This window comes from Ambystoma mexicanum, chromosome 11, assembly GCF_040938575.1.
Source record: "Ambystoma mexicanum isolate Mex_15411 chromosome 11, UKY_AmexF1_1, whole genome shotgun sequence".
Taxonomy (NCBI): Eukaryota; Metazoa; Chordata; class Amphibia; order Caudata; family Ambystomatidae; genus Ambystoma; species Ambystoma mexicanum.
The window spans coordinates 667,585,489-667,598,650 of NC_090934.1; positions in this window are offsets into that span (position 1 = coordinate 667,585,489).

Below are 13,162 nucleotides of genomic sequence, written 5' to 3' on the forward strand. Positions count from 1 at the left end.
TTTTTTATTTGCACTACCTTGTAAAATGTACAGCATTCTTTTCATGTATAAAGTACTTTTTAATACACCGTATTGACAGTACCTGGGTTTTGCAATCCTCATGCACAACTCTCTTGTACATTTAAATTCAGTTACACAAATGGAATACATTGTTATGATATGTAACAATGAAGCTTCTCTTTCAATTGCCGTAATTACATCCATCCTCCATGTTACACACACTTTGTACCACCATTACATTACCTGCAATTACTATACACACATTGCTTCTAATGTAATTCTCGCCTTACTCCTGCTACATTACCTATAATTACTATACACATATTACTGCTGTGGTGGTTGTGCCCAGTGCACACATTCTTGGTGCCATGGCCTGTGGCCATGTCCCCCAGAATCTGGCCACTGGCCTAAACCACCAGAATACAATACACTATATATGAAGTAAGTAAAATAAATCAAGTAATAATACTCACCCACCCTGACCCCCATGCAATTGAAATGATTTCCGTGGACACCGAAATTGACTGCAGACTCTGCAACATTTCAAACTATTTTGCACCTATACAAACATCTCCATGTACTTTCATTCCACTTTCCTACCATTTCTACGTTCTCTTCCAGCCATCAAATAATGTCAAATGTCTTTTCCAAGCCATCTGTCCACGGCGCTTTCTGCGAACTACTGCATTATGACACATCCCCGTTTTTTTAAACCTACAAAAACATCCCCATATCATCTTTTTTCAACTCCCCACCCTTCCTGAGCATGTCTTTCCACCACCCAAAATGTGTTTTCCAGCCTTTTTCCCAAGTGCCCTGTTTGCATACAAAGGGCAATGTCCACGGTTCGAACATGGCGGGCATTTCCAGAAATACGACACACCTCACGCTCTTAACCACCCAATATGCCGGTGTGTCCGATGGACGCGGACCCCACCTCAGCCCCTGGACCAATCGGAGGCCTGTCTGTGGACCGAACAGGGAAGTGAGTCAGCAGACCAAACACAAATATCACAAATGTTTTTACCTACTTTTTGGAAATTTAAAAAAAAAAAAACTTCTGAACGGATTTACACCAAATTTACAAAAGCACGGTTTCAGGACAAAGCCGCCACTCCTGGCATCAATTTGGTGAAAATCTGTCCAGCGATTTTGGCTGTAGGCGTGAGCACCTTTTTTTTCTCCATTGCGTCTACGAGAAAAACCACACATTTGGGGACTCCCCCTAAACTTTGCCCCCTTCACAAAAACTCATAAAACTTTGCAGGATTGATCTGACGGGACCATAAACTTTTATTGCAAAGTTTTTTGAGGATTCGTGCAGGGGGCACTAAGCTGCCCAAAAATTATTCTTCCTATGGGTTGAGCAACATAACCATAAATACAGGGCTGTTACCGCAGGGCTGATTGGATGGTGAAAAGCGTGATGTGCGTCATATTTTCTGAAACGCCTACCATGTTGTATCCGTAGACCGTCATAGCTGACCGCAGACATTGCAGTGGGGAAAAGTCTGGGAAACACATTTGGGGTTGTTTGGTGGTGGAAAGAGGGTCTGGGAAGGGTGGGGAAGTAGGAAAAAGATGATATGGGGCTATTTGTATAGGTGGAAATAGAGCATGCTGGTATTGTGGTAGTCTGTGGCCACTCCGGTAGTCCGCAGACAGCGCTGTGAACGGATGGTTTGGGATACACATTTGAAGTTATTTTGGTGGGTGAAAGAGGGTTCGGAAAGAGCAAGGGAGTGGAATAAAGATGATATTTTGTAGATACCGCCAAGTCTGCTGTCAATGTCGGTGTCTGCGGACATAGTTTGCATTGGAAGGGAGTTCTGGGTGGGTTTGGTTATTTCAGCATGTATTGTATGTACTTGTTATATGGTTTCCTTATATTGTGGTGGTTGTGGCCAGTGGCCATACCCCCAGGAATCCGGCCACTGGCTGCATGCACTATAGTAATATGTGCATAGTAAATATAGGTAATGTAAGGTGAGTATACAGTATTTGTAATATGGTGGCATAATACAATTGAAGTGCAGTACAATTGAGGGAAGTGATTATCGAATTTGTATTAGGATTAAATTTGGTAGTTTTATTTAGTTGCAGATGGTGATGAAGGAGACATCTCCGGTTCTTTCACTGTGAAAAGAACACAATGTTAAGCTGGATAGTTTAAAATGTTTATTTGATGTATTTTTTAGGCCCTCATAAACATTACATTCTATGTACTATATTTGGTACAATATTAGTGTGTGCTACACTGTTGTAATTACATTGAATAATCATTTGATCATTGGAAAAACAAATCCACACATGATTAAAAAACCTACTACATTTATGTGAGTGTGAGTTTACTAGTATGTTTGTTTGAAGTATGTTGTACTTAATGGAATCATTAAAGTGCTTAGATACCTGTTGGTGTATTCAAAGTATATTTGATGTTAGAAAAAGTGTTGTAGTAAGATGGATTGTGATGGTGTAGTTAAAGTGTAGTGCAATGAAGGGTATTTTTAAAGTAGTTAGGTACCTCTTGTCATATTCTAACTATTTTGTCTTTTAAAGGTAGTATTGTACGGTTTGAAATCATGTGTATTCAATCTATTAGGAGCACTTTCATTTGTTTCAAAATTCTGCATACTTCAGTAGCAGCTTCTGCTGATGATTTGTAGTATTCTAATTTGTTTTGGTGTTCTACTGGAAAGAGAAGTAGTGTGTGTAAAGATGCACCTCCTATGTTGATGGCAGCTAAACCTGTGAGGGCTGTTACAACAGCCATAAGGATGTTGTTTGTTATGTTTTATAGAAATTTGCTGATTATTTTAATTAAGAATGTTTTTTCCAGAACCAGTTTCAACACTTACATACAGTAGCAATTGTTCAGTTACTCGTTTTTACAGCTACACATTTTAGTTTCATGTTTAAAACCATCTTCAATTTATTCAGTGACTTCCGGATAAATGGTGAGTTGTTCATCACTTAGCTGTGATTTGAGCACTGGCACGTCTTCTTCTGATTGTTTATATTGACAAATGGCATTTTCTGCTTCAGTCATAGCTATTTCTGCTTCATTTAGAATGAGTGGTTTTCCAAGTTTTTCTTGGCTTCCTCTAAAGGAAGGTTGACTGCCCTCAGGAGTGTCTTTATCTAGTTGAACTTCAACTTCTTCCTCTTATTGGCGTTCATTGTCCAACATTTCTTTGTATTGCTTGAAATTAACAATTGTTATACTGCTTTCGTTTGCATTGAATGCAACTTCAAATCGTTATTATTATTCTTTTCTCCATGGTTTAGAAAGTTCCCTATGTTGCAGAGATTTAAATGATTAATTATACTGGGTTTGGTAAGTTTGACTAGTCTTACTTCACACGTTCAGACTGAACATTTTTCAGTTGTCTCATGTGGAGTGACATTATTTTTGTAAGAGTCGTTTTGGGCTATATGGTACAGTCACAATCTTTCCAAGGCAGGACATCTGTTTGGGTAGTATGTGCTATTACATTGTTTTTTAAAATGTTCTGGCTGTTGGGATCATTTGTGGATATTGTTTCTATCTCTTGGTAGGATTTTAGTACTGTTTTTCGGGACAAAGCTGGACCAAGGTTTAGCCAGACAATGGGGGGCCATTACAAGTTTGTAGGTAGCCATGGCGCCATTATCGCCATGGCTGCCTCCAAACCCGGGTCCGGGTCCAGTCTGGATGAATGGGGACTTACCGGGACATTCTGACCTGTGCAGACCCGGTAAGTCCCCATTCAACCAACCATTCCCCATTCCCATTGAGCCCCCATAGGGCTCAGTGGGAATGGCGAAGGTGCTAATTACGGGCCTGCAAATAGTGGGCCCGTTATTAGCGCCCTGGTCCCTTAGCGGGACCCGCAAAGGACGTGTGGTCAGACGGTAAGGGTTTACCAGCACTGGGTTCCTTGCCGGTGACCGTTAACCCTTACTGCCCAACTCGGAATGAGGCACAATGTTTTCAGATTTGCCATATAAGGCTGTACATGTTAAATGGTCTGCAGCTTCATAGCACCCACATTCTCTATGGAGAGCATTTTAATACCGAAGCTGTACAATTTTTGTGACAGTGATTTTTCAGATGATATGTCATCCCAGAGGTCTTTTAGCTCTGTTTTCCCAGCTCTGGTGAGGTTGGCTGTGACATATTTTACAACAGCAGTGTAATTGTCTGGAATATATTGTATGTCTATATTTGCATTCCACAAGTATCATTGATGTACTCTGATGCTTCATCCATTTTAATGTTGTATGTGCTTTTAGGCGATTTGTCTTTTACACTGTGTGTAACAGAAGACATCAAGCTTTTTACTTGTCCTTTTGCCGAAAGTTGTCATGGGAAGACAAAGTGACAATTGCTATAGTATTTACCTTTGTTTTTATATCTACATCGGCAGTATTTGCCACACATGTGTTTTTAGAAGCGTAAGATTTGTGTACATAGGTCACTATGTGTGGTTTCTGAAGGGATGTCGCAGATAATGTATTTTTTAATAAACTGTAAAAACAGTGGAATCACTGTCATGGGCACATTTGAGAGCATTTTTTATCCACAAAAGCATGTTGCTGTGTGGTGCTCCTCTGGATTGATATTCCGAGTGGGGGGGGAATTTTTATTGCAGATGAAGTGCATCATGGCAATAAAGCGATGTTGAACGTACTTTGGTACATTGACAGGATCAAGAGAACAGAGTTCTCCTGGTGTTTCTATGCCTATTCCTTCTTTATTTTGATGTGCTATGGGTCGGAAGTTGTACAAGGGATCACATGCATATTCAGCACAACTTAAAGTAACAAACCATTTGGGTGGGCCTAGGTTCCTTAGCATACAATGTACATCAGCGTGATGTCGGAACCAGTATTCTTTTGTTCCACGCATGTTTGCCAAGAGATTTGTGATATTTGACTGCAAATGCAAAACGTCATCTTTTTCTTTTATCATTTGAAGCAGTTGGGTAACGGACATGTTTAAAAGATTAGAGCCTGTTTTTAATGTGTGTGCAACTCCATAACATAGAGTTGCTAGTTCACTTTCGAACAGGAGGTGGAAAATTGACCCTACATTTTGGCTGAATTTGGGGTCCTCAGAATACATTTGTAAAGAGCGATATTCTGGGTGTTTGATCATATATTCCTCCTTTTCCTGTAGGAAAGAGTATAGTAAAAGAACATGCTTTTACACTTTTTTCCCATATGGTAATTGGAGATTATATGGGTTGATGCATTTTATATGTTTCTAATGCATCTTCTATGGTGTCTTTGGAGTGTAGTTGGTGAATTGTATACTGGTCCAAAATGATGGCTGCAATAAAAGGATCTACATGTTCAAATTGACCCGATGCTTGCATATCCTGAATTATTTTGGTTGTTTCTCTTAAGTTCTTCTCTATTTTTATATCTTTATAGTATTCATTGTTGTCTTTTAGATATTGAAGGGCTTGTCCAATCTTGTTTAAATCAACTAGTTGTTGCCACATGTTTGTCTTTTGTTGGTACATCATTAACTAGTACAATCAAAGATTAATCTATTGACCGTTGTACTCCTAAAGTTTCTATATTTTCTTTAAGATCTAATGGCAAATATACTACTTTGCCATGAATGCCTTTTAGTAACTCAGAAGGGGCAATGTGGCTGTTTTGGATTGAAGACGTATTATAGCTTGAAATGGGTGCACTGTTTGGATTATAATGCTCTCATACATATTAAGTTGTTGGAGGGCCTTTGGAAGTGGGAATATTTCTAAGTTATTAATGATAGCACATGGTTATTGTCAAGCTTTGTATTGCAGTATGTACAAACTATTGAGTTTTCAGTTATTATTTTTTTCTGTTGTTAGATATAAAGCTAATTGGAACCTTTCAGATTCCTCATAGGACATATCTACTATTTTTGTGCTGTTTTCATCAAAGGTTCTGCGACAAGAGACACCTACTTGGTCTGGTATTTCAGCAGATTTGTTTTGAAACTGTGCTATTTCTTTTTTAAATATGTTTGTTAGGATTTTGGTGATTGTAAGGGTTCCACTAATGTTTTCTAAAGGAACTACATTTTGTAAGTGGACTTAACATTTGGATGTGCTCTCTTTCTTGAAGGAGTTGTTTGGCTGTTCCATGTAGGGGAATGTTATTTACATTTTGCAGTTGCAGAGCGGGACATTTCGCATAGTGCAATCTATGAACAAGATTTGGTATAGTGGAATGGTGTGCTGCTCACATTTTGATATGGTGGAACATGCTTTTGAAAGCAGTTCCCAAAATGCAGGCTAATGAATGTCCTCGCAGTGCAGTGTTGATGCGCATTGGACAGGAGTCTGTGGTTTGTTTGTAGTTTCATTCTACTTTTGTCTTTTAGTTTCACATAGTGATTGAGGAATTGCCGTAAAGATTTGAATGATTGTTGGAGTACATTGCACATTGAGCTGCATGTCCATTTGTACACTGGACGAATTGTTTGGACGAAAGGAACACTTGTTTCAATGTGTGTTGGGGATGTTTTTTCAAGAAGGGTTTCTTGTGCTATAAGGGTGTGTCCTACGATTTCATACCCTGTGCCATTTCTGTCTATGGCAATTGTTTTTTTTGTTCTTCTTGTTTATAAGCCTCTTTATTGAACTATGGTTCGTTGCTTCTTGTGTGAATACATTCACCTTAACAGAAGTTTGAAAGGGTATCTATATTGAAATTGTGCATGTTTAGAAATAATTTTTGTAATTTACTGATTAATTTAGTTAGTGTTTTTTTCTGTTTAAAATGAATATAAACAAGTTTCTTTTCAATAGAAATTCGCTGTCAATCAGAGCTTCGAGGATTAGTCTTCTGCAGTAGTTTTTAAGTGTAGGTTGTGACTTTTCAGCTGTCTTCATAAACTTCAAAGCACTCTACGATGGAAATTGTTTTGTAAAATAATTTTTTGGAAATGCTTCACTGTGTTAACATTGGTAGATATAGTTTTAGGTTTAGGTTAATTAGTAGATTTGATTTTGTTTATACTTTTTTTTTTTTTGTTTTAGGTTTGGAAGAGGGGCCTTATGTTTTTTTTTTAGTTTTTTAGTGCTCGCTGGTTCAGTTTTGTTGAGGGACACTACTAGCATTTTCTTTTATTGTTTTCTATAAATTGTTTTAAAGGCTTGCTTTTATTCTCATTTGCTCTATTTTGGTCTTTGTTTTCTATGGAGTTTCTTTTTAGTAGGCATTATATTGTGTATGCTGGAAAAAAATAAAGTTTGGGTGTGAAAGTTGTGGAAAGTATATGGATGTATTGTGAATGGGTGTGTGAATATGATGGTAGAAATGAATAGAGTGGCGTGTGATTTTGCACCGGGATGATTGTTATGAGTGGGAATGTTGTAAGAGTGTGTAGAGGAGTGAAGGGTTTGGGTTAGTGAGTAAGAGTGGTATTGTGAATGAATACGTAGGGTCATTATGATGTTTTGAGGAGATTAGTGGGTATTGTAATGATGGTGTTTAAAGGAGACTAAATAGTTTGCATGTTGAAATATAATGAGTAAGAGTGAAATAAATGTTGATATGAAAAAAATACTGTAGGCTAATATACAGCGAAACTATACTGTTACAATGACAGACAGATTAATACTATAGTAATGTATTTACTTTGTAGGATGTGAAGAGTAGTCTTCTTCTGGTTGGTGTATTCTGGAATGTTCTTCTTTTCTGTGATTGTAAAAGAACGTTAGTGGGTATATATGGTAATGGTGAAGTACTTTTAGTAACAAAAGTTGTTATTTATATATGTAGGAGGAGCTGTTGGTAACAAGAGTTAATAAGGTATGTTAACTATGTTGTTAGGACAATTGCAATCTGAGTAGTGGTATTTGGGAGATTCGAGGGAACAGGGCAAACATGTGCGTATGAAAAAGGGGCATTTGTAGGTTACTTTAGTACTGCTGATTGTAATAATGCAAGTGATGTGTTTCTGGTGCAATGTATTTGTAATGTGTTGCACTGTTTTCAAACAAGAGAGAAACGGTGGCCTAGTAGTAATGCAGTGGAGGATTATGGTTGCAGTAGTGTGTGATGTCTTATAGTAGCGGTTAAGAAAGAACAGTACTTTATATGTAAGGGGAGGTGTTGAATATAGATACTTTGGTGGTATGCATATATGTGTGAGCAGGTGGAGAATGGTGGCAGTGTAAGGGATGTAATGAGTGATGTTGGAAAGTGTGACATCTATAAGGAATGTAAAATGGGAAATGCTGAGCGTTTAAAAAGATTTCTTTTTAGGAACATTTTCCTGAAAGTAAAAAAATGGTTATTTGAATTTATAGGAGCAATGTGTGTAACTTTTTTGTAAAAGAAAAGAAAAGCAGATGGAATAGATGTATAGAACATTTGTAAGTAGCACTTGTTGTGTGGAAGTTTAATATGATGTTGGCAGTACATGTATACTTGCCAACGTGATGCATTCTAATATGTCAGTTAATCTTAATGTTAAAGGATATTTGTACTGCGCACTATCACCACCGAAGTGGTCCCCTGGTGCTCTGGCGGCTCTGAAAAAGGAAAAAAAAAAGGGGGACGAGTTAGTGGGAATAGGCTGGAAATGTGCAAGAGAGCAGTGATGTTCTGTTGGCAGCCTCAGACCGGTGGGTCCGTTGGCAGGGCCTGGGGTCTTTTATGGTCAGGAGTCATCATGTACTGTTGAGGGAATTTGTGTGTGTTTTGTTTTGTTGTTGCAGTGTAGTGAAGTGTGTGTGGATTGTTGTGATGTAGGCCTGTGGTTGTGTTTGGTTAGAGTTTGAGAGGTGTATATAGAGGGGTGAAATTGTTAGTGGATTGGTTAATTGGCATTGCTGTCCCGACGTGATGTGCTGAAATTTCTCTATTCTCTACAGTTGGGGTGTGGCAGCATTAGCCAGTGCTAATTAAGTGTAGTTTTTTGTCTTTGAGTTGTGGCAGTTGTAGTTGTGTTTTTTCAATTAGAAAAGTTTGACTACAAGTCTCAGAATGCAGAGAAAGCAGGAGGACTGTATAAGCACCAACAGATTGGAATGGGTTAACTTAGCAAGTATGCATTTGCTCCCAAATTATTAAGCTTGCACACACCGAGTGGCACTTAAAAACGTTGTAGACATCATTTGCATTTGCTTCCTTTTTTGTTAAAAAAGATATACACAGCGCTGTTGTAAATGCATACATGCATTTGCTAGCCTTAATCAAAATGCTGCTAAAAATAAATATGTTTAAATGCACAGCAGTTTCCATTTTTCATTCAAAGTACATAATTTGCAAGCTTCCATGCAGTCCTGGTTTTGACTTTGCATTCTGAGAGTTGTAGTTCAGTTTTATAATGGGTGAAGTGGTATTAGAAGTGACAGTATGCAAAGAAAAAAAGAAGAGTGGTTAAAAAAGAGAATATGCTTATTGGGAAGCTTATTGCAGGGTAAGTAACAGGAAACCTCTATGTATACATTTGTAAAAGAGTTGCATGCTTAAAGAAATATAAGCATACATATACTATGTATTGTTAGATGCAGATGTTGAATCTGGAAATAGAAATATTGGAGAGTTTCACAGTAGTTTCTGATGTAGATGTCTGTGAATAACAGGGCATATTTACTCATTGGGCCTCATTCCGAGTATGGAGGTAGTCATGGCGCTATTTGCACCATGACTACCTCCCATACCGGTACTGTGTCCAGTTTGGTGAGATGGGGACTTACCAGTCCAGTCCGACCTTGGCGGGACCGGTAAGTCCCCATTCACCAAACCATTCCCAATTCCTATTTAAGCCCCCATAGGGCTCAATGGGAAGGGGGAAGTAGCTAATAACTGTTATTGGCTCTGATTTCCCTTAGCAGGTCCCGTCCTTAACGTCTGCTCGTAGTAGGGCGCAAAGGGATTACGGGCACCGATGTCCTTAATGGTGCCCAGTATCCTTTTGCGGCCTTCTCGGAATGAGGCCCAAAGAGTTCAAGTGTACATCTGAAGTGTTGAACTGAGATGACAGGGTTAGGTGTAGAGATTCTGGATGTGATTGGTGGATGGATGTATGACTCTTTGAAAGCAGCCAAGGAGGAAGTGTTGAGAACATGAAAGTGGAAAGAGTAGAAGGGCTGCCCCTGTGTTATGGGTTCCCCAGACAGTGTGGTAGTCCGCGGACTGCACATGCCATATCCGGGTCTTTGAAGGATGCCTGGCATGGAAAGGGGACTGTGGGAATTAGCCAAAGAGGTTTACTGGTTGTGGTCTACAGGAACAGAGGTTAGTAACTGTTTGGATTGTTGTGTATAGTGAAGATGGCTATGGCTTTGGCTTTGAGGAAGCAGAGTGTGTGGATTTTGGGAGATTCTTCAATTCAGTCATTTAAAGTGTATGCTGAAAATCATGGCATATCTGGAAGTATTGGATTGGCACACATGGACATTTTGTGGCATGCAGTTTGTGGCTTAAACTGGGCAAGCGTGTTCTCATTCTGTTAGAGTATGGCTCACTTTAAATGTCAAGACATTTTAAGTGTGCATTGTGGAGGGGACAGTTTGGGGTACGTGACTCCAGTGTATTTGGAGATTGCCCTGAAGGATTTCTTGAAAAGACTAATGGAACTGTTTCATGCTGCATAGATTATTTTTTCTGAAATGAATCTGTCAAGCTCTGATGTGACTCCCTTCCCCTTCTCCTCACCTGAGAGATCTGAGGAATCGTCTTGGTACTTCTTCTTCAGTCTCTCTTGCCTCTCTGTGTTTATCTTCTTCCTGGTCTTTTTATCGTGCAAAAAGGGACGAGCTCCCTGGGATGCCACGCTGTCGGTATATGATATAACCAGACAGGGGGGCCTCCTGGGAGCCGGTTCCGGAGCAGGGAAAAAGCCAAATAGCAGAAAAAACCCTGCTAGTTGATTCCACGGTGTGCAGGCCGGTTGGAGGCGTATGCGGTTGAGTAGAGTCCGGATGAAAAGATACTTGGCATGCAGGAGATTCTGGAGCTGATAATGGAGCAGATCCACAAGAGATTCCAGCAAGAGAACTGAGAGGTAAGTTTGCCCAGAGAGGAGGAAACCCAGACCGGACAGCAAGAAGAGACGGGTACGTAGCTGGGAAACACAGGAGGGGAAACACAAGATATCCGAAGCAGGTAACAGGACTGAAAGGAAGGGACGCGAGCGGCGTCTGGAGCAAGAGACTGAGAGACTCGGGGGAGAAGCAATAGCAGAAGGGAAGCGAAAACGAAGGATGAACAAACACTGAAGCGTTACCTTCGCGGAGCGTAGAAGGTGCAACGCGAGGAAGGAAGGATCGAACCTGCATTAATAGACGCGGCGGCCATCTTGGAGAACAACTAGAACGTTGAATCCGAACGGCCGCTGACGTAACGGAACCGCTAATGGCGCTTCCAGATGTCCCACAAACGCCGCCATGGGGAATGCATGACAGTATGCCTCCTCCACACCGGGGGGCCTCCCGGTTTGCCGGGATGTAACATATGGAATCTCCTGATTAATAAAGGTGCGTATATGTGTCGCACAGGTTCCCAAGATCGTTCTGCCACTGGATACCCTTTCCAATGAACCAGGTATTGTAGTACACCATGATGGTAGCGTGAATCCACTAGATGAGAGACTTCATATTCTGCAGGCTCTACCGGAACAGTTCTATTCGTTCTGCTAGATCTTCTCCTATAAGGATCTGGTAGATAAGGTTTCAGAAGTGAGGCATGGAACACAGGATGAACATGCTTCAAGTAGGTGGGTAGTTGGAGCTTAAAGGCTACCGGATTGATCTTCTTAATGATCTGGAAAGGACCGATATATATCTCGGCGCAAATTTCCCTGTATGTGTCCATCGTGGTAGGTATCTAGTAGCCAACCAAACCTTGCTGCCCTCGGCCCAGGGGGGGGAGCCTTCCTCTTTTTGTCGGCCCAAGTCTTGTACGAAAGGCGACTAGCATCCAGAGTCTCCCTGGCTATTCTATGAGAATTCTTGAGCTCCTGCAAGAGGTGTTCGATGGCAGGCAGTTTAGACGGTCTCCTCTGGGCAAAAGGAAGATGGGTTGGGTGGTAGCCATAAGTGCAAAAAAAAGGAGACATTTTGATGGCGGTATGTCTGGTGTTGTTATAGGCGAATTCGGCCATGGGGAGGAAGGTACACCAGTCTTCTTGCTTCTTGTTCCAAAAAAACGGAGGTATTGTTCTAAGGTGTGATTTAGTCTCTCGGTCTGCCCATTGCTTTGGGGATGAAACCCAGATGAAAGAGCCCGCTGGACACCCAGTTGCTTGCAAAGGGATCCCCAAAACAAAGAGGTGAACTGTGGTCCACGATCCGAAACGATAGTGTCGGGAAGGCCATGTAACCGTACAATTTCCTTGAGGAACACTCTGGCCATTTCAGGAGCTGTTGGTACTGCTCTTAGTGGAATAAAATGGGCCAACTTACTTAAGGAATCTATAGTCACCATAATGGCAGTATTGCCTTCTGATCGGGGTAGATCAACAATAAAATCCGTAGAGACATGAGTCCAGGGTTGCTTGGGCGCTGGTTCCTGTTGAAGTAAACCAAGAGGTTTAGAAGTAGAGTATTTGTTAGAAGCGCAGATGGGACAGGATTCGACATATTACTGGACATCTTGGCTCCAAGTAGGCCACCAGAACAGTCTCGAGATGAGATCCTTGGTAGCGCGAATGCCCTTGTGGCCTGCTAACGGTGCATCGTGACACCAGGAGAGGGCCATTCTTTGATATCTACTATCGGGTAGATACAAGGCTCGCCCCTTGAATAGATAGCCTTCTCTGTCTTCTAACCGAGGATCCACAGATTCCTTCATGAGTTTCCCTTGTTGTCTGAGTTGTACATCCTGTAGGAAAGCATTAGCTATGGTCTTGAAATTCTTGCCTGCTAATATCAAGTCATGGACTGGGTTCTTTTCAGCATCTCCTTGATAGCCACGGGATAAAGCGTCGGCCAGGATGTTCTCTTTACCAGGAAGATAGGTGACTTCAAAGTCGAACTGGGAAAAATAATAGGCCCATCGAGCATGACGGGCGTTACGACACTCCATCTGCTGAAGAACTCGAAGATTGCTATGGTCTGTGCGGACAGTAAACCGGTGTCGGGCCCCTTGAAGGAGGTGTCGCCATTCCTCACAGGCATGCTTGATGGCTAATAGTTCTCTTTCAATAACGGAGTAATTTCTTTCG